The 26,990-nt window shown below is 45.4% G+C and overlaps 1 protein-coding gene across 1 annotated transcript in view; it reads left to right on the plus strand.

Moving 5' to 3' along the window:
• Positions 1-635: 635 nt before the first annotated feature.
• grip1 (glutamate receptor interacting protein 1) overlaps positions 636-26,990 on the plus strand; it is a 132,366-nt gene continuing 106,011 nt past the window's right edge. Inside the window, exon 1 of the mRNA XM_056275893.1 lies at positions 636-848. The gene's annotated coding sequence lies outside the window, so the exon portion shown is untranslated. The remainder of the gene's footprint in view (positions 849-26,990) is intronic.

A 26,990-nucleotide genomic window follows, 5' to 3' on the forward strand; every position in this document is an offset into this window, starting at 1 on the left:
ATGTAAATTTAATGTGTATTTAATATGTGATGTAATTTTTGAATCTTCTGCAAACTGCTTTAGCAACAACATATTTTTTGTTCATGCCAATAAAGCTATTTGAATTTGAATTTGACAGTGAAAGGTAGAGAGAGAGAGAGACAGAGAGAGAAAGAGACAGAGAGAGAGACAGAGAGAGACAGACGTATAGAGAGAGAGCGAGAGAGAGAGAGAGAGAGAGAGAGAGAGAGAGCCGTGTAGAGAGAGAGACAGAGAGAAACAGAGAGAGAGAGAGAGAGAGAGACGTATAGAGAGAGACAGAGAGAGAGAGAGAGACGTATAGAGAGAGACAGAGAGAGAGAGTGAGAGCGAGAGAGAGACGTATAGAGAGAGACAGAGAGAGAGTGAGAGCGAGAGAGAGAGCGAGAGAGAGAGAGAGAGAGAGAGAGAGAGAGAGAGAGAGAGAGAGAGAGAGAGAGAGAGAGAGAGAGAGAGAGAGAGGGAGAGAGAGAGAGAGACAGAGAGAGAGAGAGAGAGAGAGAGAGAGAGAGAGAGAGAGAGAGAGAGAGAGAGAGAGAGAGAGAGAGAGAGAGAGAGAGAGAGAGAGACGTATAGAGAGGGAGAGAGAGAGAGAGCGAGAGGTGGACGCAGACGCAGAGAGGTGAGGGGATCTTGTGGAGCAGCAGTTAAGCTAGCTAGCTAAGCAGCAGCTCAGCAGCAGCTAAGCTAGCAGCTAGGCTATGGAGCCGTGTTAGCGGAGGTGTGGATGTAACAACAGGCCATCGTGGACTCCTTAGCGGCACTGAGGTGCATCATGCCCGGCTGGAAGAAGAACATCCCGGCCTGTCTCCAACCGGACCAAGAAGGAGGTGAGCACGGCTGTGTGTGTGTGTGTGTGCGTGTGCGTGTGTGTGTGTGTGTTCCGGTGCACGGTCGTCGTTGTGGGTGGAGCGCGTGCAGACGGGGTTCTGTTGAAACGAGTTAAAGTTGGAAATGGAGGTCTTCCTCGCGCGCCTGCCTCGTGTCGTGGTTCCGTGCCGGTTCGGTGGTTTTACATCTGAGGGGTGTAATGGCCGCGTGGGCGACATTACCATTAAACCGACCGGAAGTGGGAGTCGGTCAGTCCGTGACCAGGCCTTGTGTGTGTGTGTCTGTGACAGATAGTGCGTGCACAACGAGTTGTAATTTAGTGTTGGTGCGTCTGTTTGTGTACTTTCATTTGTGGTGTGTGCGTGTGCGCGCGCACGTGTGTGTTTTCATTTGTGCTCTGTGTGAGTGTGGATTTGTAGCGTGTAGGTGTGTGTGTGTGTGTGTGTGTGTGTGTCTGAGTGTGGATTTGTGGTGTGTATGTGTGTGTGTGTGAGTGTGGATTTGTGGTGTGTAGGTGTGTGTGTGAGTGTGGATTTGTGGTGTGTGTGTGTGAGTGTGGATTTGTGGTGTGTGAGTGTGGATTTGTGGTGTGTGAGTGTGGATGTGTGGTGTGTATGAGTGTGTACCTTCTCGGGGACTCATGCGCACACGTTTGTTCCTTCAGGCTGCTTGTGACTGAGCTGGTGTTTACCAGTGTGCTGCTGCCTTGCTTATAGTCAGTAACCATGGAACCATATCGCCACTGAAACATGTATGTTACAACACACGGTATCTCCACTGAAACATGTATGTTACAACACACGGTATCTCCACTGAAACATGTATGTTACAACACACGGTATCTCCATAGAAACATGTATGTTACAACACACGGTATCACCACTGAAACATGTATGTTACAACACACGGTATCTCCACTGAAACATGTATGTTACAACACACGGTATCTCCACTGAAACATGTATGTTACAACACACGGTATCTCCACTGAAACATGTATGTTACAACACACGGTATCTCCATAGAAACATGTATGTTACAACACACGGTATCACCACTGAAACATGTATGTTACAACACATGGTATCTCCACTGAAACATGTATGTTACAACACACGGTATCTCCATAGAAACATGTATGTTACAACACACGGTATCTCCACTGAAACATGTATGTTACAACACACGGTATCTCCACTGAAACATGTATGTTACGACACACGGTATCTCCATAGAAACATGTATGTTACAACACACGGTATCTCCACTGAAACATGTATGTTACAACACACGGTATCTCCACTGAAACATGTATGTTACAACACACGGTATCTCCACTGAAACATGTATGTTACAACACATGATATCTCCATAGAAACATGTATGTTATAACACACGGTATCTCCATAGAAACATGTATGTTACAACACACGGTATCGCCATAGAAACATTTATGTTACAACACACGGTATCTCCACAGAAACATGTATGTTATAACACACGGTATCTCCACTCAAACATGTATGTTACAACACACGGTATCTCCACTCAAACATGTATGTTACAACACACGGTATCTCCACTGAAACATGTATGTTACAACACACGGTATCTCCATAGAAACATGTATGTTACAACACACGGTATTGCCATAGAAACATGGGTGTTACAACACACGCCATCTCCATAGAAACATGTATGTTACAACACACGGTATCTCCATAGAAACATGTATGTTACAACACACGGTATCGCCACTGAAACATGTATGTTACGACACACGGTATCTCCATAGAAACATGTATGTTACAACAAACGGTATCGCCACTGAAACATGTATGTTACAACACACGGTATCTCCACTGAAACATGTATGTTACAACACACGGTATCTCCATAGAAACATGTATGTTACAACACACGGTATCGCCACTGAAACATGTATGTTACAACACACGGTATCTCCACTGAAACATGTATGTTACAACACACGGTATCTCCACTGAAACATGTATGTTACAACACACGGTATCTCCACTGAAACATGTATGTTACAACACACGGTATCTCCACTGAAACATGTATGTTACAACACACGGTATCTCCATAGAAACATGTATGTTACAACACACGGTATCGCCACTGAAACATGTATGTTACAACACACGGTATCTCCACTGAAACATGTATGTTACAACACACGGTATCTCCACTGAAACATGTATGTTACAACACACGGTATCTCCACTGAAACATGTATGTTACAACACACGGTATCGCCACTGAAACATGTATGTTACAACACACGGTATCTCCACTGAAACATGTATGTTACAACACACGGTATCTCCACTGAAACATGTATGTTACAACACACGGTATCTCCACTGAAACATGTATGTTACAACACACGGTATCTCCACTGAAACATGTATGTTACAACACACGGTATCTCCACTGAAACATGTATGTTACAACACACGGTATCTCCATAGAAACATGTATGTTACAACACACAGTATCGCCACTGAAACATGTATGTTACAACACCCGGTATCTCCATAGAAACATGTATGTTACAACACACGGTATCTCCATAGAAACATGTATGTTACAACACACGGTATCGCCACTGAAACATGTATGTTACAACACCCGGTATCTCCATAGAAACATGTATGTTACAACACACGGTATCTCCACTGAAACATGTATGTTACAACACACGGTATCTCCATAGAAACATGTATGTTACAACACACGGTATCTCCATAGAAACATGTATGTTACAACACACGGTATCTCCCTAGAAACATGTATGTTACAACACACGGTATCTCCATAGAAACATGTATGTTACAACACACGGTATCTCCATAGAAACATGTATGTTACAACACCCGGTATCTCCATAGAAACATGTATGTTACAACACACGGTATCTCCATAGAAACATGTATGTTACAACACCCGGTATCTCCATAGAAACATGTATGTTACAACACACGGTATCTCCATAGAAACATGTATGTTACAACACCCGGTATCTCCATAGAAACATGTATGTTATAACACACGGTATCTCCATAGAAACATGTATGTTACAACACACGGTATCGCCATAGAAACATTTATGTTACAACACACGGTATCTCCACTGAAACATGTATGTTACAACACACGGTATCTCCAAAGAATGTTATAATGCATGATATCCCCACTGAAACATGTATGTTGATACACTGTATCTCCATAGAAACATGTATGTTATAACACACGGTATCTCCATAGAAACATGAATGTTATAACACATGGTATCGCCATAGAAACATGTATGTTATAACACACGGTATCAGGTCCAGATAGTGAAGCATGATTCACCATTCCAGAGAACGTGTTTCCACTGCTCCAGAGTCCGAAGGCAGTGTGCTTTATAGTACTCCAACTGATGTTGACATTGTACATGGTGATCTTAGGATTGTGATGTGGCTGCTCAGCCATGGAAACCTATTTCATGAAGCTCCCAACGATTCATGTAACTCAGAGACTTTCAACTTCACAGTAAGACTTACAGTTTTAGTTGTAGTGGAATGGTGAGGATGCAAGGAGTAGAGGTGATGAAGGCGTATGAGTTTAAATACTTGGGGTCAGCTGTCCAAAGTAACGGGGAGTGCAGAAGAGAGGTGGAGAAGAGAGTGCAGGCAGGGTGGAGTGGGTGGAGAAGAGGGTCAGGAGTGATGTGTGACAGAAGGGTACCAGCAAGAGTTAAAGGGAAGGTTTACAAGATGGTAGTGAGACCAGCTATGTTGTATGGTTTGGAGACAGTGGCACTGATGAAAAGACAGGAGGAGGAGCTGGAGGTGGCAGAGATGAAGATGATAAGATTTTCAATGGGAGTGATGAAGAAGGACAGGATTAGGAACCAGTATATTAGAGGGACAGCTCAGGTTGGACGGTTTGGAGACAAAGCAAGAGAGACAAGATTGAGATGGTGTGGACATGTGTGGAGGAGAGATGCTGGGTATACTGGGAGAAGGATGCTGAATATGGAGCTGCCAGGGAAGAGGAGAAGAGGAAGGCCAAAGAGGAGGTTCATGGATGTGGTGAGGGAGGACATGCAGGTGGCTGGTGTGACAGAGGAAGATGCAGAGGGCAGGAAGAGGTGGAAACGGATGATCCGCTGTGGCGCCCCCTAACGGGAGCAGCCAGAAGTAGTAGTAGTAGTAGTAGTAGTAGTAGTAGTAGTAGTAAGACTTACAGTTGACCCGGGCAGATCTAGCAAGGCAGAAATTTGAGCAACTGACTTGTTGGAAAGGTGGCATCCTAAGACAGAGAGCCACATTAAAAGTCATCGAGCGCTGGAGTTCGACGTATTCCACTGCCAGTGTTTGTCGGTGCAGACTGCATGGCTGGCTGCTTCATTTTGTGCACCTGTTAGCAATGGCTGTGGCTGGAATAGCTGAGCCCACTAATTAGAGGGGGATGTCCACATACTTTTGGCCATCTAGTGTGTAAACCCATCTGTCGGTTGGAGTGTTTGTGTCTGTTTGTCCATCTGACTGAGTGTCTAACTGTATTTTGGTCCATGTGTCCATCCTTAAATTTGGTGTAGCCATTGGTCAAGAGCCGATACCTTCTGTGTCTCTCTCCCTCTCAGTGGCAGAGATGCTGGACTAATTCTCAACTATTAGACACACACTGAGAGAGAGAGAGAGAGAGAGAGAGAGAGAGAGAGAGAGAGAGAGAGAGAGAGAGAGAGAGAGAGAGTCATGCCGGGTCTATCCAAGGAGAAAATGTGTATGTGAGATGCCAACCTCCTCCTGCCAAGAACACTGTTTCTTTACCTGGACACTGAGAGAGAGAGAGAGAGAGACACACACACACACACACACACACACACACACACACACACACACACAGAAAGACAGACAGACAGACAGACAGACAGACAGACAGACAGACAGACAGACAGACAGACAGACAGACAGACAGACAGAGAGAAAGAGAGAGAGGGATGCGAGATTTTGATTTTGATTTGAAAAAGGTACATTTATTCAGAATACATTACAGTCCAACAGCTGATACTCAAACACAATCATCTCTTCATAATCCAGCTCATACAAACAAACAAAAAACAAAAACAGTTTCGGGAAAAAACAACATTGAGTGGTCTAAACAAGTGTTTGTAAAAACAGAAATTCAAAATAGCCCAATATAAACACTAATTCACCTCAGGGGGTTTGCAGCAACACAACATCCTGTCCTTAGACCCCCGCATTGGATGAGGAACAACTCCCTAAAATAAAAAACTTTCAACAGGGAGAAAAAAGAGGAAGTCACCTCAGGGAGAGCAACAGAGGAGGATCCCTCTCCCAAGATGGACAACGCGCAATGGATGTTGTGTTTACACCATTTACATCACAAATAAATAAAATAAAACAAAGCCAATAATACAGCCAGGACTTTCCCTCATTACACAAATTTTTAAAAAAAAGAAAGAAATAAAAACAGATCTTTATCAGCTCCCATTATGCACACTACCACCCCAAGTTCTGGAAAAAAGGCCATTTCCGTGTGGAAGCTCTGATCCTCTGCCGTAGGCCTTCATCATCTTCAGCTCTTCTTCAGACAGTTTTTTACTTCATAGCTTTAAAAAATCTCCTGTGCGTCATGTAGACCTCATGTTGAGCAGCTGAGCTACCGCCTCGGTGTTGTCAAGTCCTGATCCTGCTGCAGCCACTATATGCTGTAGGGTGGTGTTCGTGGTGGAAACCAGTTTCTGGGAAAGTCCTGGAGAGCACCAGTCGTGGACATCCAGCCTGGCTCCATGAATCAGTGGCTCCTCCAGCAGCAGTAAGAGGACGCTCGCCCAGAGCAACACACTCGTCCACCAAATTCGTCTTAAGCATCATTGAGGAGTTGCAATTTCACCCTCTGTACAAGTTCTCTCAGTCTGAAGACTTCCTGCTCAGTAAACGTGTTCACCTCCAAATCCTCTGTGTTTTCATAAAACGTCTGACTGAGTCAACAAAAACCTGCGAGTCTGGAAGGTCATTTTCCACCCTGACCGCCCTCAAACCCTTGGTGACCTGTAAAAACTTGCTGATTTTCAGGAAAGCACAGCTCCCTTCAGTGTCCACCTGTGTACGAGGAGTGGAAACTAACAAACAGTCACTTTCTCGACAACATTCCATGAAGCAATGAAAGAGAGTTTCGCCATTAGAGCCAAATGGACACTCAAGGCCAACATCAGAATTAATAACAGAGACAGAAGCATTAACAGCCACGATACCATGTAAGACCCTCCACTGCAGGTCTGCAGCTCTGTTGACCAGTGGTGGTGGTTTGCACAGCGCTCTCCACTCAGGACCAACACTGTCCCCCAGACCTAGGTGAGCCCTCCGTGGGGTGTCAGGTTTACCATTCAATTTGTCCCTGTGCAGAACTTTAACATACATTTTGTACACCGACCTTCCATTTGGACCCCGAAAAGAAAACACAGAGGGATTCTCACTTTTTAAAAGAGGTCCTGTACAGCCCTTAAAATCTGGGGAAAGGTTCATAGAAGGGAAAACATCCTTCTCATCGGGTCTGACAGAGTCATTATAATGCTGGACCAACAGCGTCCGCTCACCACTTGTGAGAGCTTCCCTCCATTTGTTCAGAAGTAGAGTGAGGACACCAGTTGATCTCAGTCCCAAGTGGGAGGCAAGAGGATTTTCTCTCCCCAACTGTACCCGGCCAATTACCCCACTCTTCCGAGCCGTCCCGGTCTCTGCTCCACCCCCTCTGCCGATCCGGGGAGGGCTGCAGACTACCACATGCCTCCTCCCATACATGTGGAGTCGCCAGCTGCTTCTTTTCACCTGACAGTGAGGAGTTTCCCCAGGGGGAAACCGTTAAGCCAGCTTGGCAGCTGATGAGTGCGCGAGGCACGAAACAGGCCTGTACTGCTATGTATTAAAGGTTTTTTCCTACATCTATCTCAAGATATATATATATATATATATATATATATATATATATATATATATATATATATATATAAGCAGCTGATGAGTGCGCGACGCACGACACAGGCCTGTACTGCCATGTATTAAAGGTTTTTTTCCTACATCTATCTCAAGATATATATACATATATATATATATATATATATATATCTAGCTATATATATATATATATATAAGCAGCTGATGAGTGCGCGACGCACGACACAGGCCTGTACTGCTATGCTTTAACACTTTTTTCCTGCATCTGTATTGATATTCCGCTCCTCATTAGTTGAGTACTTATATAACAACACCGCTGATGGTTTTGGAAAAAAACAACATATATATATCTATATATATATATATATAGATATATATATATAATGTATAACATACAATGTGTGTAGATGTCGGGCTGACACCATGTGTGTTGTGTGGTGATATGAACTTAAACTTGAACTTAAATGTAGTCTTTCCCTGGTCTTAAAGGCTGTATCACAACACAACACAAAACAACACAACATAACACAATACAATATGATACAATACAATACAGTGCAATACAATACAACAAAACACAACTCAGCACAGTACAGTACAATACAATACAACACAACACAACACAGTACAGTACAGTACAACACAACAAAACACAACACAGCACAGTACAGCACAATACAATACAACACAATACAATACAGTACAGTACAATACAGTACAACACAACACAATACAGTACAATACAATACAACACAGCACAGTGCAATACAATACAATATAGTACAACACAACTTAACACAACACAACACAGTACAATACAATACAGTACAGTACAGTATAATACAATACAACACAGCACAGTGCAATACAATACAATATAGTACAACACAACACAATACAATACAATAAAATACAACACAGCACAGTACAAAATAATACAACACAACAAGGTACAGTACAATACAATACAGTACAATACAACACAATACAGCACAATACAATACAATACAATACAACAAAACACAACTTAACACAACATAACACAACACAATACAATACAGTACAATACAAGACAGTACAATACAATACAGTACAGTACAATACAACACAATACAGCACAATACAATACAACAAAACACAAGTTAACACAACACAACACAATACAGTACAATACAATACAGTACAATATAATACAATGGAATTTGTTTGGAGAAGCTATTGAACACAAAACACAGTGGCATGTAAACAAACAAATAACACAAACAAGAAATAATAACGCCCCAGGGAGCTAAATGTGGAATAAACTCTATAAAATCTATAAAAGTACACAATCAGGAACACAATAAGATAAACCTGATAAGACAATAAAACAAGCTGTTAAAAAACACGATGGGGCATTTAGTAATCGAGTTGCAGCAGGTATGAGTGATGTAGAATAAGGGTTAGTCTTACCAGCGGGTAAAACATGACGACGCCTTGATGGCAGCAGACAACATTCACTTGTTAGAACTTGTCCAGAAGAAGCCAACATACCTGCTGCTTTCTGGAGGATTTGTTGGCTGCAAAAAGAATTCAGATCTCTTTGTTTCACTCTGGTGATCTTAGAACAGATTTTAACAATGCTGTTCAGGCTGTTTCTGTGTTTTACCGTGAGGCTGTGAAACCAGCAGGTAACAGAAAAACTTAGAAGACTCAATAAAAGACTGATGAAAGTGACAGGGGCTGACTGGACTGACAGAAAAGGATTTTAGTTTACGGAGAAGGTGAATTCTCTGTTGCTCCTGTTTCACAACAGCCTCAGTGTTCACATCAAATTTAAGGTGCTCATTGATGATAGGGCCCAAATGTTTGTATGATGTGACCTTTTCCACACTGTCATTATGAATGATGCACTCTGGCTGCATCTCTGTTACGTCTAAAGTCAATAATCAGTTCCTTGGTTTTAGAAATATTTAAGTCCAAGAAGTTGTTATCACACCAAGAAATAAAATAAGTGGAGCGCATTCCCATGGACTGATTCTGAACCTCGGAGGAGTGTCAGCAATGGAGTGTCGTCAGAAAATTTGACCAAATAGCTGCCCTCCTTAGTGCTCTTGCATCCATCAGTGTACCTGATAAAAAGTAAGGGTGAAAGGAGGCATCCTTGTAGTGAGCCTGTGGATATAGCTACAGAGTCTGAGAGACAGCCCTTTACAGACAACTTCTGCTCTCTGTCAGTGAAGAAGTCCAAGATCTAGAACACGAGCTGGTGAGGCAAATTAAAATCACACAACAACCTGTCTACTAACAGATGCGGCTGCATCATATTGAATGCCGATGAAAAGTCAGCAAACAAAAGCCTGGCATGGGCTTGGGGCTTTTCCAAGTGCTTATACAGGTTATTAAGTATAAAACGTTTTGCATCCTCCACACCTCTCCCTGCCTGGTAAGCAAATTGCAGTGGATCAAGTTTTCCATCTGTAGATAACCTTGCAGCGTTATGTTTGTACTGACCTGCATTCTGTACTTGCAGAGTAGTCAGGTGATCATGCAGCCTGGTGGCGGCGCTACATGCTGTACACTGTACCTGAGTTCCCCTGCAATGATTATTAAATGTTAAGCCTAGACGCTAACACTGCCTCCATGCGAGGCCTTCTACATGGTGTCAGAGTGAAACCTGATACTGCCCCGACTCAAAAGGTCCATGGTCAGATCCGTCGCCTTGTTCGGCAAAGTGAGTCCAGTTAGCGGCGCTGGCTCACTAACGTAGCCGGTCCCTCTGCACGGGAGGAACTCCACAAAGACGACAGAAGTAAAAGCTCGCTAGAAGGATGACAATGGCAGACGGATTTCGGCGACCAGACCCTCTTCCCTTCCATGGTGATGTAGCAGAGAATTGGCGCGTATTCGAGCAGGAATATGACATATTCATCGCCGCAGCGCACAGGGACAAACCGGCCAAAAGGCAAGCGTCCATACTGCCAACCTTAGCAGGAGCAGAGGCAAGCGAAGTTGAACGCTCATCCACGTATCCACCAGCGGTGCTCGCAGAAGACGGGGTCCATCATGAGGTGGGCAGAGACACGAGAAGACCCGGAATGTTTGAAAAGAAAATTCAGGGAAATTTGCAACCCTCAGACAAACATCCCCATGGAGAGGCATTCCTTCAACTCCAGAAACCATAAACCTGGGGAAACAGTGGAAGCATATGTGAGTACACTCAGGATCAAATCTAAAAGCTGTAATTCCGGAGTTCTCCAGCATGAGCTGATCAGAGACCGTTTAATGTGTGGCATTACCAGTGATAGTGTCAGAAAAGCACTACTCAAGGAAAGTGAGCTAACTCTAGCTAAGGCTATTCATATGTGTCAAATAAGCGAACTAGCTGAGCAACACAGCAAAACTCTGACCACTCCAATGCATGCCCCAGTCAGCGTGGATGCTGTCCAATATCCAAAAGCCTCCAGATAAAACCAGAAGGGAGTCAGATAAACATCGCAGAGTGAACAAACCTCAACAACAGGGATCACCAACTGCAGAAATTGCGGTGGAAATCACCCACCAAGGGAGTGTCCGGCATACGGGCAGCAGTGCCACATCTGCAACACATACAACCATTTCAAAAGGTACTGCAGCTCCGCTAGACAAGCCCTTGCATACAAACCTGTCAATCATCTGGTCACAGCAGAGGACTCCGACAGCAGCGATGGCTCATTTCATGTAGATAGACTATCACTAGACGCTAGAGAAATCAGCACAATCAACCTGGAGAACATAAAGAACAAAAAGGAGATCTATTGCTCCGTCACAGTGAATGGCAAACCACTGAAACTAAAAGTAGACACCAGGGCCAAGTGTAACGTCATCTCCTCAGACACCTACACCTTCGTGAAACAAGCAGAGCAAATCGACAAGACACAGACAGCCAAACTAGTGGCATATGGCGGAACCGTGATCCACACAGAAGGCACTGCGCTGCTAAACTCAAATGAGGACGCAGACACACACGCTGCAGTTCCATGTGGTGAAAAACAATGTCCAACCAGTACTTGGCCTACCAGACTGCCTAAAGATGGACTTAATCACTCTAAACAACGACGTACATCAAGTTGACGTCAACAAGGATTCAACATTTTCACACAAAATATTCTCTGAATATGCTGACCTGTCCAATGACGAGATTGGCTCACTACCAGTAACATACACAATGAAAGTCGATCCAAATGTCACACCTGTCGTGAGGCCACCAAGGCGCATCCCCGTAGTGATGAAGGACAAAGTAAGAAAAGAGTTGGATCGGATGGTGACACTGGGAGTAATCACACCAATGACAGAGCCCACAGAATGGGTTTCTGCAATGGTTGCCACACACAAGAAGGACACTGACAACATTCGCATATGCATCGATCCACGTGACTTGAATGAAGCTTTAATGCGCCCTCACTATCCTATGCGCAAGGTCGAAGAGGTGGCTACACAAATGTCTGACGCCACTGTGTTTACGGTGCTGTATGCAAAAAGTTCATTCTGGCAAATCAAACTAGACACAGAATCCTCCATCCGAACAACATTTGCCACACCCCTGGGGAGGTTCAGATTCCTGAGAATGCCCTTTGGAATCAGTTCAGCATCAGAGGTCTTCCAATGTGCGATGGAGCAGGTCATCACAGGCTATCCATGTGCATCATCGTCGATGACATCATCGTGGGCGGCAACGGAGTAGAGGAACATGATGCCAACCTCAAAAAGGTTCTGGACAGGGCTCGGAAAGTGAAGCTCAGACTGAATCCGGTGAAATGCAGGTTCAGACTCAAACAGGTGAGCTACGTGGGACACGTCTTCACAGATCAAGGACTCAAAGCTGACCCTGCGAAGATAAAAGCAATCACTGAGATACCCCCACCTGAAGACAAGGCTGCTCTTCAGAGATTCTTAGGAATGACAACATACCTTGGAAAGTTCATCCCTAACTCCAGCGAACTGTCTGCACCACTCCGCCAGCTGCTGCAACGTGACGTAGCCTGGTGTTGGGAAAAGGAACACGAAGATGTTTTAAACAGACTGAAGGCCCACATATCAAGCCCTCCGGTGCTGAAATACTACGACGTGAGAAAGCCTGTCACACTCACCTGTGATGCATCACAGTATGGCCTTAGTGCAGCTTGCCTACAGGGAGGCGAACCCATAGCATATGCCTCGCGCACCTTGACGGAGACTGAGACAAGATATGCTCAGATAGAAAAGGAGCTGCTGGCGGTGGTCTTTGCATGTTTCAAGTTCTACGACTATGTCTACGGCAAGCCAATCACAGTCGAAACCGACCATCAGCCCCTCATCACAATCCTGAACAAACCAATCCACACCACACCAGCGCGTCTGCAACGCATGATGCTGAAGCTGCACAAGTTCAACTTGACGCTTGTCTACAAGAAAGGGAAGTTCACGTACTTGGCTGACACGCTGTCTCGTGCACCAAGGAAGAGCACATCACAGCATCAAACTGAACAGAACGACTTCGAAGTGATGGCAGTCCAGCCCATCTCATCAAATCGCCTGAAGGAGCTGCGAGAACACACAGCTGCAGACTCTTCAATGCAAGCTCCCTGCCGCACTCTAAAGCAAGGATGACCCGACCGAGCAAGCAGTACTGCAGCTGCTGCAAGACCATTCTTTACTTTCCGGGTTGAGCTCACCATCGACAATGACATTGTAATGAAAGGAACAAGAGTGGTCATTCCCCAAACACTACAGTCTGAGTACCTGACCATTCTACACAAAGGACATGCTGGGGCCGAAGCAACGAAACGCAGAGCACGTGATGTTGCATTCTGGCCATCCATGGCAAAGGATGTTGAGAACATGGTCCAAGCCTGCAGTGTGTGCAGCAGTCTAAAAGGACATCAACAGAAAGAGCCACTGCAACCCACCCCAATCCCAGACCTGCCCTGGTCCACCGTCACCACAGACGTCTTCGAGTGGAACAGTCACCACAACCTGGTCTTGGTCGACTCGTACTCAGGGTGGTTTGAAATGCATCCACTTAAAAACCTCTCTTCACAAAGTGTGGTCAACAAGCTAAAGCGGCACTTCTCAGTCCATGGCGTCCCTGACACTGTCTTTTCAGACAATGGCACCCAGTTCTCCAGTCAGACTTTTCGTGAGTTTGCCACAACCTGGGGTTTCCACCACGCCACCAGCAGTCCTGAATACCCACAAGCAAACGGCCTGGCAGAACGGGCAGTTCGAAGCGCAAAGAGGCTGCTTGAAACTTCAAAGAGAGATGGAACAGATCTACTTCTGAATCTGCTGAACATTCGGAACATGCCACGAGATACAACCCTGGGCTCTCCCGCACAGCGTCTCCTATCTAGGAGAACACGCACCACCCTACCTGCCAGCCAGCAGCTGTTGGCGCCGTAGTCAAAGGACACAGTAACGGTCCGGGCTAAGCTGTCAAAGAAACGGGGAATGCAGAAAGCGCACTATGACAAGTCAAGCAGACCACTGCCTGCACTAGAACCGTCCCAAATGGTCCGTCTTCAGACTACAAAGGGACATGACAAGATCGGAGTGATCAAAAGGAAGTGCAACTAACCTAGATCTTACATCGTTGAATCAGAAGGAAAGGAATACGGGAGAAACCGACGGCACATTCTGCCAGTATCCGAACCTCAACATATCCTCGACCAAAATGAACACGTTCCATCAGTACTTACCAGAAAGCAAGACAAAGGTGGCACTCAAGTGAAACGCATTCCATCAGTACTCACTAGAGAGCCAGACCATGGCACTCAAGTGACCACTGAAGAGCCACCACCAGTCGTGGAGCCACCTGGACAATCTCAATCCCCCTATATCACACGATCTGGGAGGATTTCAAAGCCCAACCCAAAATACACTGAATGACGAGTGCATGGACGCAAGAACTGACTTGCCTTGTTGGTTGAAATGTTAAATGTTAAATTCTACCTACCGTCATAAGTATACTTCTCTTGTTGTTGAAATGTTGTTGAAATGTTTAATGTGACATTAACACAGATTTGCTTCCTTTGCAGAGTTACATGTCAGGCGTAGTTCGTGGAAGACCAGCACCAGATAGCCAGTACTGCTTTACTAAATATAAGCTACTTTGAAACACAGTGAACATTTTGAAAACATAATGACAGCTCTGAACTAAAGAAGGAGAATGTAGATAACCTTGTAGCGTTATGTTTGTACTGATCTGCATTCCGTACTTGCAGAGTAGTCACGTGATCATGCAGCCTAGTGGCGGCAATATACACACAGCTACATGCCTGTACACTGTACCTGAGTTCCCCTGCAATGATTATTAAATGTTAAGCCTAGACGCCAACACTGCCTCCATGCGAGTCATTCTACACCATCAAGTTGACAAAACAAGCCGGTCAGCACAGTATCGCAATGTGCGTCCACAATTGTGATCTGGACTAGGGGCCTTCCTGGTGTTTACTAATTTTAAGAGATCTCCAACACATTCATGACTGATGACGATATCACAGTCAGAAGAGAAAGACTCTCTAAGACCAGAGATGTTTTCAGAAAAGTCATGTTTTTCAAAATGGGTATCAGAATCATTCAAAATATTTGGGAGATCAGTATCATTTATTCCCCCAACTTTAAGAGCTCTCCTGTCACTGTTTGTCTGAGCGATTGAAGACCTCAGAATCCGAATCCGAATACTTTATTCATCCCTGAGGGGAAATTGGGTAGATTTAATTCCCCTCCAAGCTGTCCTATCCTTACACATTCTTTTAGCGTTCCTTATGTAACCCGTATGACATATAGGGCTACTAGAACCCATTATGTCATTTAGCGATGTAGTTCCATGTGGTTCCCAGCAGAGGGAGCCCGGCAGCGCATTTTAAGGGTATTGGTGCTGCTTGCAGGCACCATTTCCTTTCTGCTGAGGATCTCTTCCTGCGTTGCCGCGGATTTAACCTTTGCTGGTATGAAACGCCACAAAACAGTCCGAAAACCTGGAATATTCCCATATGTAGACGCCAGTACGCAGTTCTTTTATCAGAGGCCCAGCGCTGAACGTGGGGGGGGGGGGCAGTTTCTGTCAAGTAGTAATGGGTCCGAAGCTCCGGTGAGTGAAGCGCGTGTTGTTTGCTAGTAGTCACGCTACGTTACACGCTAGCTAGCTAGCTAGCTGCTGTGAAGAAATACTACACTATACTTGGTGTTCATGTCAGATACTTTTCATAAGAACCAGTCGGGGTTATGAGAATGTTGTCGAATGTTTTCATTGTACTTTGATGCCTAATGTGTCATCGTATTTCTGTGCCACAAACATCGCTAATCGCTAAACTGGCGCTAATCGCCAAGCTAGCTGTTAACTGATCAGTGGACAGCAGATAGTGTGATGAAGCATTAAAGGTGCATTTCGCTTATTTTGTTGACATTAAGTAATAATAATAATAATAATAAAAGTAAACTTACATAGCGCTTTTCCAGGCCAAGTTGTACTACAAAATGGTTTGTAGTACAACTACAATGTGATTTAAGTGATTTTTGGTTATTAAAAGCTACATGTTAGTAGTGATAATTCAAGTTCATGTTAAAGTGAAACATATTAGAATGCTGTTTAAAAGAGTTAGAATGGATGTGTTACAGTTAAAAAGGTGGTTTAAAAGATAATTAATTTATCAACGCTAACAATGACAATTGCTGTGATATTCATGTCATTGTAATCAGAGTATATCCTTTCGTGTATGTCCTTGTTTAGAGAGAAGATGCGCTTGTGACCTGTGATGACTAGTAGTTGTCCTGATCTCCTGCGTTACATGATGCTCTTATTGTAAGTCGCTTTGGATAAAAGCGTCGGCTAAATGACTGGAATGTCATGTCATGTCATGTCATGTACTGTGTACAGGGTATGTAGCACTGTGTACAGGGTGTGTAGTGCTATGTGTGTGTGCAGGGTGTGTAGTACTATGTGTGTACAGGGTGTGTAGTACTGTGTACAAGGTGTGTAGTACTATGTGTGTACAGGGTGTGTAGTACTGTGTACAAGGTGTGTAGTACAGGGTGTGTAGTACTGTGTGCAGGGTGTGTAGTACTATGTGTGTGTACAAGGTGTGTAGTACTATGTGTGTAAACATGTGTAATTGGAGTTGTATCATGTGAGAAGGTTTCTCTGCTTCCATGAGAGGGAACTGTAGGTTCAATACGTTTATATCTTCTCCTCTGCTTCCCTTTTCTCCTTTCCATTTTTAGCCCTTTTCTCCTCTCCAATCCTTCACACACACACACCACACACACACACACACCACACACACCACACACACACCACACACACACACACACACACCACACACACACACACACACACCACACACACAGTGAAACGGCACAGCAAGACTTCTAATCCTGTTAGAGGCAAGTCATGTTTAAACGAATTCTTGTCATTTTTAGCTGCACCACTCTCCCTCGTTCTCCCTCGTTCTCTCTCCCTCGTTCTCCCTCGTTCTCTCTCCTTCGTTCTCTCTCCCTCGTTCTCTCTCCCTCGTTCTCCCTCGTTCTCTCTCCCTCGTTCTCCCTCGTTCTCTCTCCCTCGTTCTCTCTCCCTCGTTCTCCCTCGTTCTCTCTCCTTCGTTCTCTCTCCCTCGTTCTCTCTCCCTCGTTCTCTCTCCCTCGTTCTCTCTCCCTCGTTCTCTCTCCCTCGTTCTCCCTCGTTCTCTCTCCTTCGTTCTCTCTCCCTCGTTCTCTCTCCCTCGTTCTCTCTCCCTCGTTCTCTCTCCCTCGTTCTCTCTCCCTCGTTCTCCCTCGTTCTCCCTCGTTCTCTCTCCCTCGTTCTCTCTCCCTCGTTCTCCCTCGTTCTCCCTCGTTCTCTCTCCCTCGTTCTCCCTCGTTCTCTCTCCTTCGTTCTCTCTCCTTCGTTCTCTCTCCCTCGTTCTCTCTCCTTCGTTCTCTCTCCCTCGTTCTCTCTCCCTCGTTCTCTCTCCTTCGTTCTCTCTCCCTCGTTCTCCCTCGTTCTCTCTCCTTCGTTCTCTCTCCCTCGTTCTCTCTCCCTCGTTCTCCCTCGTTCTCTCTCCTTCGTTCTCTCTCCCTCGTTCTCTCTCCCTCGTTCTCTCTCCCTCGTTCTCTCTCCCTCGTTCTCTCTCCCTCGTTCTCTCTCCTTCGTTCTCTCTCCCTCGTTCTCCCTCGTTCTCTCTCCCTCGTTCTCTCTCCCTCGTTCTCTCTCCCTCGTTCTCTCTCCCTCGTTCTCTCTCCCTCGTTCTCTCTCCCTCGTTCTCCCTCGTTCTCTCTCCCTCGTTCTCCCTCGTTCTCTCTCCCTCGTTCTCTCTCCCTCGTTCTCCCTCGTTCTCTCTCCTTCGTTCTCTCTCCCTCGTTCTCTCTCCCTCGTTCTCTCTCCCTCGTTCTCTCTCCCTCGTTCTCTCTCCCTCGTTCTCCCTCGTTCTCTCTCCCTCGTTCTCCCTCGTTCTCTCTCCCTCGTTCTCTCTCCCTCGTTCTCCCTCGTTCTCCCTCGTTCTCTCTCCCTCGTTCTCCCTCGTTCTCTCTCCTTCGTTCTCTCTCCTTCGTTCTCTCTCCCTCGTTCTCTCTCCTTCGTTCTCTCTCCCTCGTTCTCTCTCCCTCGTTCTCTCTCCTTCGTTCTCTCTCCCTCGTTCTCCCTCGTTCTCTCTCCTTCGTTCTCTCTCCCTCGTTCTCTCTCCCTCGTTCTCCCTCGTTCTCTCTCCTTCGTTCTCTCTCCCTCGTTCTCTCTCCCTCGTTCTCTCTCCCTCGTTCTCTCTCCCTCGTTCTCTCTCCCTCGTTCTCCCTCGTTCTCTCTCCTTCGTTCTCTCTCCTTCGTTCTCTCTCCTTCGTTCTCTCTCCCTCGTTCTCTCTCCCTCGTTCTCCCTCGTTCTCTCTCCTTCGTTCTCTCTCCTTCGTTCTCTCTCCCTCGTTCTCTCTCCCTCGTTCTCTCTCCCTCGTTCTCTCTCCTTCGTTCTCTCTCCCTCGTTCTCTCTCCCTTGTTCTCTCTCCCTCGTTCTCTCTCCCTCGTTCTCTCTCCCTCGTTCTCTTTCATTCTCTCTCCCTCGTTCTCTCTCCCTTGTTCTCTCTCCCTCGTTCTCTCTCCCTTGTTCTCTCTCCCTCGTTCTCTCTCCCTCGTTCTCTTTGATTCTCTCTCCCTCGTTCTCTTTGATTCTCTCTCCCTCGTTCTCTCTCCCTTGTTCTCTCTCCCTCGTTCTCTTTGATTCTCTCTCCCTCGTTCTCTTTGATTCTCTCTCCCTCGTTCTCTCTCCCTTGTTCTCTCTCCCTCGTTCTCTCTCCCTCGTTCTCTCTCCCTCGTTCTCTTTCATTCTCTCTCCCTCGTTCTCTCTCCCTTGTTCTCTCTCCCTCGTTCTCTCTCCCTTGTTCTCTCTCCCTCGTTCTCTCTCCCTCGTTCTCTTTGATTCTCTCTCCCTCGTTCTCTTTGATTCTCTCTCCCTCGTTCTCTCTCCCTTGTTCTCTCTCCCTCGTTCTCTCTCCCTTGTTCTCTCTCCCTCGTTCTCTTTCATTCTCTCTCCCTCGTTCTCTCTCCCTCGTTCTCTCTCCCTCGTTCTCTGTCATTCTGCCTCCCTCGTTGTCTCGCCCTCATTCTCTTTCATTCGCTCTGTCACTCTTTTTGTCTCTCGTACTCTATTTTTGTGTTGATCTGACTGAAATCTTAGTGAACTAAGAGACAGACAGACGGACAGACAGACAGCTCTGTCTCTTTCTGTCAGTCAGACAGCTCCTGTTGTCAGTGAAAAAGTCAGAGTTCAGAGGTCAGGAGAGCATGTAAGAGCAGAAAAGTTGATTCTTGGCAACACACAACTACTGCTGCTGTTGGTGTGTGTTGCACTTCTGTCAGCACATTTTCTCTGTCATGCAGCGAAGAACCATGGGATATGAGAACTGTCAGGATCCCCGCAACACACACACGCACACGCACACGCACACACATTTTCAAGCTTGTTTGCTGTCAGGCCTGTGTGTCTGTAGAGATGGGTAGGATTAAGTTTTGTTGGTACTCGTGTGAGACGCCATGGTGCGGGCCTCTGCAGAGGATGTGTGAGCTGTGAGCATGCACTGAGGGGTTGATGCTCAATACTTTTTTCTTGCAGTATTTTCCCGAAACAGCAGGGAGCACTGCAAACAATATATTCTGTGAGTAAGCAAGAAGTAAGTGAGTGTTACTGGAAGAACGTCATTATCCAACAGGGCTACAGGCACTTCCCTGGAGCTTGTCATTGCTGAGGAAGAATTTATCTGCCTATGGCTATTAAAACAGCAGAGGCGACACCAGAGGAGATGGTCTGTCCGTCCCTTAAATGCACAGAGATGTCTCGGTGGGGAATATAGCCATATTGTGAGGCTGATGCGTGCTATTGACGAGGAAATGCACTTCAGCTACTTCTGTATGTCCGTTCCCCATTTTGATGAGCTGCTGCATCGCATTGAACCATACATGCACCATAGAAGGACCCGCAGCAAGAGAGACTGGCTGTAACGTTGAGGATCCTTACATCTGGCAGTAGCCAGAAAAGTGTTGCTGCTAGCTACCAATTAGGATCGGTGATAGTGTCCTTGATTGTATCTGAGGTGGGCCAGGCTGTCTGGGAGGCGCTGAGCAAGGACTCTGTGTCTGTACCTACAGCCAGAGAGTGGACCGACATTGCTTGGTATTTCTGAAGAGTGTGGGTCTTTCCAAACTGTGTGGGATCCATGGACGGGAAACACGTGCAGATCAAAGCGCCACCAAATGAAGTTAACTTCTTAACTAGGTGGTTGTTTATTTGTCACATACACACAATTACAAGTCCCGAGGCAGTGAAATGGAGAAAAAAAAGGTATGAGCTCCGAAATGAAATGTGCAAACAACAAAGTACAACAGGTAAACACGCATTCCAATTTGCAATATACAGTTTACAGTTTACTTAGCCATATATTAGCGTTACGTTTACCTTTACCCTTACCTCACTGAAATGTGTAAAGAAAGATACAAAGAAAAGGTGGCATACAGGGACAACATTGGTTAATGTTTGCATAAATGTTACCTAGCTAATGTTAACGCTATGGATCATTAATCGCTCGTATCATAGCGAGCTAAATTGATCATACCTAACTCAAATCGTACCCAAGTACAACATTAGCCAACCTTATCATCATCCATCTAATGCAGTTAGACAACCAGTTTAACAGTTCTGTGCCTGTGAGACCATACGGTGACGTTAGCTCTGTAACGTTAGCGAGCGTTATGTGTGTGTGAGAGAAACGAAAGCTTACCTTTGTGAAAATGCAAAGAACACACCAACATTGCCGCCGAAATGTATTTGAATGTGGTCGATTTGCGTCTCACTGCTGCAACCCAGGCCATCCTGCACCTTTTGGTTAACTCCTCTACGTTCTTTCCTTCGTTTCTCTTCCAAGAACGGAAAGAACCAAAGCGTAACCCATTCTCTAGCTTAATACCGGAGCGATCGTGGGATTTGCTGTGGCAATTCTTCACACAACAGGAACGCCAACCATCTCACCTGCGTGCACTATCTAATCTAATATATAGCTATATATCCAATCTAACCTAAAACCTACTACTACTACTACTACTACTTTCGGCTGCTCCCATTAGGGGGCGCCACAGCGGATCATCCGTTTCCATCTCTTCCTGTCTTCTGCATCATCCTCTGTCATACCAGCCACCTGCACGTCCTCCCTCATCACATCCATAAACCTCCTCTTTGGCCTTCCTCTTCTCCTCTTCCCTGGCAGCTCCATATTCAGCATCCTTCTCCCAATATACTCGGCATCTCTCCTCCACACATGTCCAACCATCTCAGTCTTACCTCTCTTGCTTTGTCTCCGAACCGTCCAACTTGAGCCGTCCCTCTAATATACTCCTTCCTAATCCTGTCCTTCTTCATCACTCCCAATGAAAATCTTATCATCTTCATCTCTGCCACCTCCAGCTCCACCTCCTGTCTTTTCATCAGTGCCACTGTCTCCAAACCATACAACATAGCTGGTCTCACCACCATCTTGTAAACCTTCCCTTTAACTCTTGCTGGTACCCTTCTGTCACACATCACTCCTGACACTCTTCTCCACCCACTCCACCCTGCCTGCACTCTCTTCTTCACCTCTCTACTGCACTCCCCGTTACTTTGGACAGTTGACCCCAAGTATTTAAACTCATGTGCCTTCGTCACCTCCACTCCTTGCATCCTCACCATTCCACTGTCCTCCCTCTCATTCACACATAGGGTATCCCGTCTTGCTCCTACTGACTTTCATTCCTCTTCTCTCCAGTGCATACCTCCACCTCTCCAGGCTCTCCTCCACCTGCACCCTACTCTCACTACAGATCACAATGTCATCCACAAACATCATCGTCCATGGAGACTCCTGCCTGATCTTGTCCGTCAACCTGTCCATCACCACTGCAAACAAGAAAGGGCTCAGAGCCGATCCTTGATGTAATCCCACCTCCACCTTGAACCCATCTGTCATTCCAACCACACACCTCATCACTGCTACACCTCCCTCATACATATCCTGCACCACTCCTACATACTTCTCTGCAACTCCTGACGTCCTCATACAATACCACACCTCCTCTCTCGGCACCCTGTCATATGCTTTCTCTAAACCTACAAAGACACAATGCAACTCCTTCTGGCCTTCTCTATACTTCTCCATCAACATTCTCAAAGCAAACATCACATCTGTGCTGCTCTTTCCTGGCATGAAACCATACCGCTGCTGATCATCACCTCTCCTCTTAACCTAGTTTCTATTACTCTTTCCCATATCTTCATGCTGTGGCTGATCATCACCTCTCCTCCTCTTAACCTAGCTTCTATTACTCTTTCCCATATCTTCATGCTGTGGCTGATCATCACCCCTCCTCTTAACCTAGCTTCTATTACTCTTTCCCATATCTTCATGCTGTGGCTGATCAACTTTATACCTCTGTAGTTGTTACAGTTCTGCACATCGCCCTTGTTCTTGAAGATCGGTACCAGTATGCTTCTTCTCCACTCCTCAGGCATCCTCTCACTTTCCAAGATTGTGTTAAACAATCTAGTTAAAAACCCCACTGCCATCTCTCCTAAACACCTCCATGCCTCCACAGGTATGTCATCAGGACCAACTGCCTTTCCACTCTTCATCCTCTTCATAGCTGCCCTCACTTCCTCCTTGCTAATCCACCACACTTCCTGATTCACTATCCCCACACCATCCAACCTTCTCTCTCTCTCATTTTCTTCATTCATCAGCCCCTCAAAGTACTCCTTCCACCTTCTCAGCACACTCTCCTCGCTTGTCAGCACATTTCCATCTCTATCCTTGATCACCCTAACTTGCTGCACATCCTTCCCAGCTCGGTCCCTCTGTCTAGCCAATCGGTACAAGTCCTTGTCTCCTTCCTTAGTGTCTAACCTGTCATACAACTCACCATACACCTTTTCCTTTGCCTTTGCCACCTCTCTCTTCACTTTACGCTGCGTCTCCTTGTACTCCTGTCTACTTTCTTCATCTCTCTGACTATCCCACTCTAACCTAAAATGTTACCTTAAAAAAAAATTACCAGAGAAAATGTATGATCTTAACATTAATTTGAAAAAAAAAACATTTGCTGTACTAATAGAGTTGGTAAGAAAGATCTGTGCTAACAGCTAACAACAATGATTAATATTACTTGGAAGATGGCGGCTTTCCCAAAATGCAACGCGCGTGTGACATCACGACCGAAAGATCGATAGACAGGTGGACAGGGAGTGACGCTGGCTTTAGTGATGAGTCACAGTATATACATGAAGTGCTACCCAGTAACCAAATATGGTGCTACAACCAAAATACTGTCCCAAAACACAGTAGGTATATTTCTGACTATTACATATTCCCCCCGGTTAAACAAAGGCTGACCCCAGCCGCACACAGCTGAGTAAAGACAATACTTTCCAGATATCCATACATAGACAAAGAAAAGCTGTCACAACCACAAAGGGAAACATACATAAACCTCCATTAACACTGTCACACATCAGTATACACAGAGAAAGTTATGAGACAACGAAAACAAAAGCTTTGAATATCAGGCAGAAAAGCACAGTACAAAATCCCTTTTTCTTTTTTTGAAAATCAACCTCAACACATGTTGCTCAGAAAAACACGACTTACTGAACACAAATACCCGGTATGAAAACCTGAATGATGCTGAAAACAAAGATCACTTCACAGTCAGACCAAGAAAACTCAAATAATGCAACACGTACAAAGGTATGCATGTATGAAAGGATTAAATACAGGCTAAATCAGTCAAGTTATCTCAGATTTCTCTTATCAAATGTAGCACCACCTCTTTGTTCTGTTACACAACTCAAATCAAATCAGCTTAAAACCTCTCCTTCAGGTCACGTTTGTCAGCATGGTAACGGTTTGTCCATCTGCCGTGTGACCAGCCAGAAGTGCTTCCGGGTCTCAAGTCATAGCGTCCAACCAAGCACGGGGATTCAAACCAGCAAACGGAATAGAACGCCATGCCGCCTGGATGCCCGGTGTATTTCATTTATGTTCAGAGACCGATGTTAGCCTTTCACATCACGTGACGAGGCAACATTACAGAAGAAGCACCGTTTCTGGATACACACACATAACTTGACCGTACTTAGCTGCTCATTCTTCCCTGGTCATGTAACTGGCTCGATGGCCGTTCAGTCAGCCCAACTTCCCCGACGGCTTTTCATGTATAGGGAACTCGGTTTCATTTCATCAGTGACTACCTCGAGAAAAGGTGTGTGTGTGTGTGTGTGTGTGTGGGGGGGGTCGTGTTTCTGTGAACACTCCCAGCTGCGACGGTCGCTCATTCCTGTTAAGTTACTGGTTACTCGTCAAGTTAACAAGTCACTTGTTACTGGTCATGTTAGCAAGTTACTGGTTACTGGTCATGTTAAGTTACTGGTCACTGGTCATGGTAACAAGTCACTGGTTACTGGTCATGTTAGCAAGTTACTGGTTACTGGTCATGTTAGCAAGTTACTGGTTACTGGTCATGTTAAGTTAATTGGTTAGTGGTCATGTAACTGGCTCGATGGCCGTTCAGTCAGCCCAACTTCCCCGACGGCTTTTCATGTATAGGGAACTCGGTTTCATTTCATCAGTGACTACCTCGAGAAAAGGTGTGTGTGTGTGTGGGGGGGGGGGTCGTGTTTCTGTGAACACTCCCAGCTGCGACGGTCGCTCATTCCTGTTAAGTTACTGGTCACTGGTCATGGTAACAAGTCACTGGTTACTGGTCATGTTAGCAAGTTACTGGTTACTGGTCATGTTAAGTTACTGGTCACTGGTCATGGTAACAAGTCACTGGTTACTGGTCATGTTAGCAAGTAACTGGTTACTGGTCATGTTAGCAAGTTACTGGTTACTGGTCATGTTAAGTTAATTGGTTAGTGGTCATGGTAACAAGTCACTGGTTACTGGTCATGTTAGCAAGTTACTGGTTACTGGTCATGTTAAGTTACTGGTTACTGGTCATGGTAACAAGTCACTGGTTACTGGTCATGTTAGCAAGTTACTGGTTACTGGTCATGTTAAGTTAATTGGTTAGTGGTCATGTAACTGGCTCGATGGCCGTTCAGTCAGCCCAACTTCCCCGACGGCTTTTCATGTATAGGGAACTCGGTTTCATTTCATCAGTGACTACCTCGAGAAAAGGTGTGTGTGTGTGTGTGTGTGTGTGTGTCTGTGGGGGGGGTCGTGTTTCTGTGAACACTCCCAGCTGCGACGGTCGCTCATTCCTGTTAAGTTACTGGTTACTGGTCATGGTAACAAGTCACTGGTTACTGGTCATGTTAGCAAGTTACTGGTTACTGGTCATGTTAAGTTAATTGGTTAGTGGTCATGGTAACAAGTCACTGGTTACTGGTCATGTTAGCAAGTTACTGGTTACTGGTCATGTTAAGTTACTGGTTACTGGTCATGGTAACAAGTCACTGGTTACTGGTCATGTTAGCAAGTTACTGGTTACTGGTCATGTTAAGTTACTGGTTACTGGTCATGGTAACAAGTCACTGGTTACTGGTCATGTTAGCAAGTTACTGGTTACTGGTCATGTTAAGTTAATTGGTTAGTGGTCATGGTAACAAGTCACTGGTTACTGGTCATGGTAACAAGTCACTGGTTACTGGTCATGTTAGCAAGTTACTGGTTACTGGTCATGTTAAGTTACTGGTCACTGGTCATGGTAACAAGTCACTGGTTACTGGTCATGGTAACAAGTCACTGGTTACTGGTCATGTTAGCAAGTTACTGGTTACTGGTCATGTTAAGTTAATTGGTTAGTGGTCATGTAACTGGCTCGATGGCCGTTCAGTCAGCCCAACTTCCCCGACGGCTTTTCATGTATAGGGAACTCGGTTTCATTTCATCAGTGACTACCTCGAGAAAAGGTGTGTGTGTGTGTGTGTGGGGGGGGGGGTCGTGTTTCTGTGAACACTCCCAGCTGCGACGGTCGCTCATTCCTGTTAAGTTACTGGTTACTGGTCATGGTAACAAGTCACTGGTTACTGGTCATGTTAGCAAGTTACTGGTTACTGGTCATGTTAAGTTAATTGGTTAGTGGTCATGGTAACAAGTCACTGGTTACTGGTCATGTTAGCAAGTTACTGGTTACTGGTCATGTTAAGTTACTGGTTACTGGTCATGGTAACAAGTCACTGGTTACTGGTCATGTTAGCAAGTTACTGGTTACTGGTCATGTTAAGTTAATTGGTTAGTGGTCATGTAACTGGCTCGATGGCCGTTCAGTCAGCCCAACTTCCCCGACGGCTTTTCATGTATAGGGAACTCGGTTTCATTTCATCAGTGACTACCTCGAGAAAAGGTGTGTGTGTGTGTGTGTGTGTGTGTGTCTGTGGGGGGGGTCGTGTTTCTGTGAACACTCCCAGCTGCGACGGTCGCTCATTCCTGTTAAGTTACTGGTTACTGGTCATGGTAACAAGTCACTGGTTACTGGTCATGTTAGCAAGTTACTGGTTACTGGTCATGTTAAGTTAATTGGTTAGTGGTCATGGTAACAAGTCACTGGTTACTGGTCATGTTAGCAAGTTACTGGTTACTGGTCATGTTAAGTTACTGGTTACTGGTCATGGTAACAAGTCACTGGTTACTGGTCATGTTAGCAAGTTACTGGTTACTGGTCATGTT

The sequence above is a fragment of the Lampris incognitus genome, chromosome 3, assembly GCF_029633865.1.
Source record: "Lampris incognitus isolate fLamInc1 chromosome 3, fLamInc1.hap2, whole genome shotgun sequence".
Lineage (NCBI taxonomy): Eukaryota > Metazoa > Chordata > Actinopteri > Lampriformes > Lampridae > Lampris > Lampris incognitus.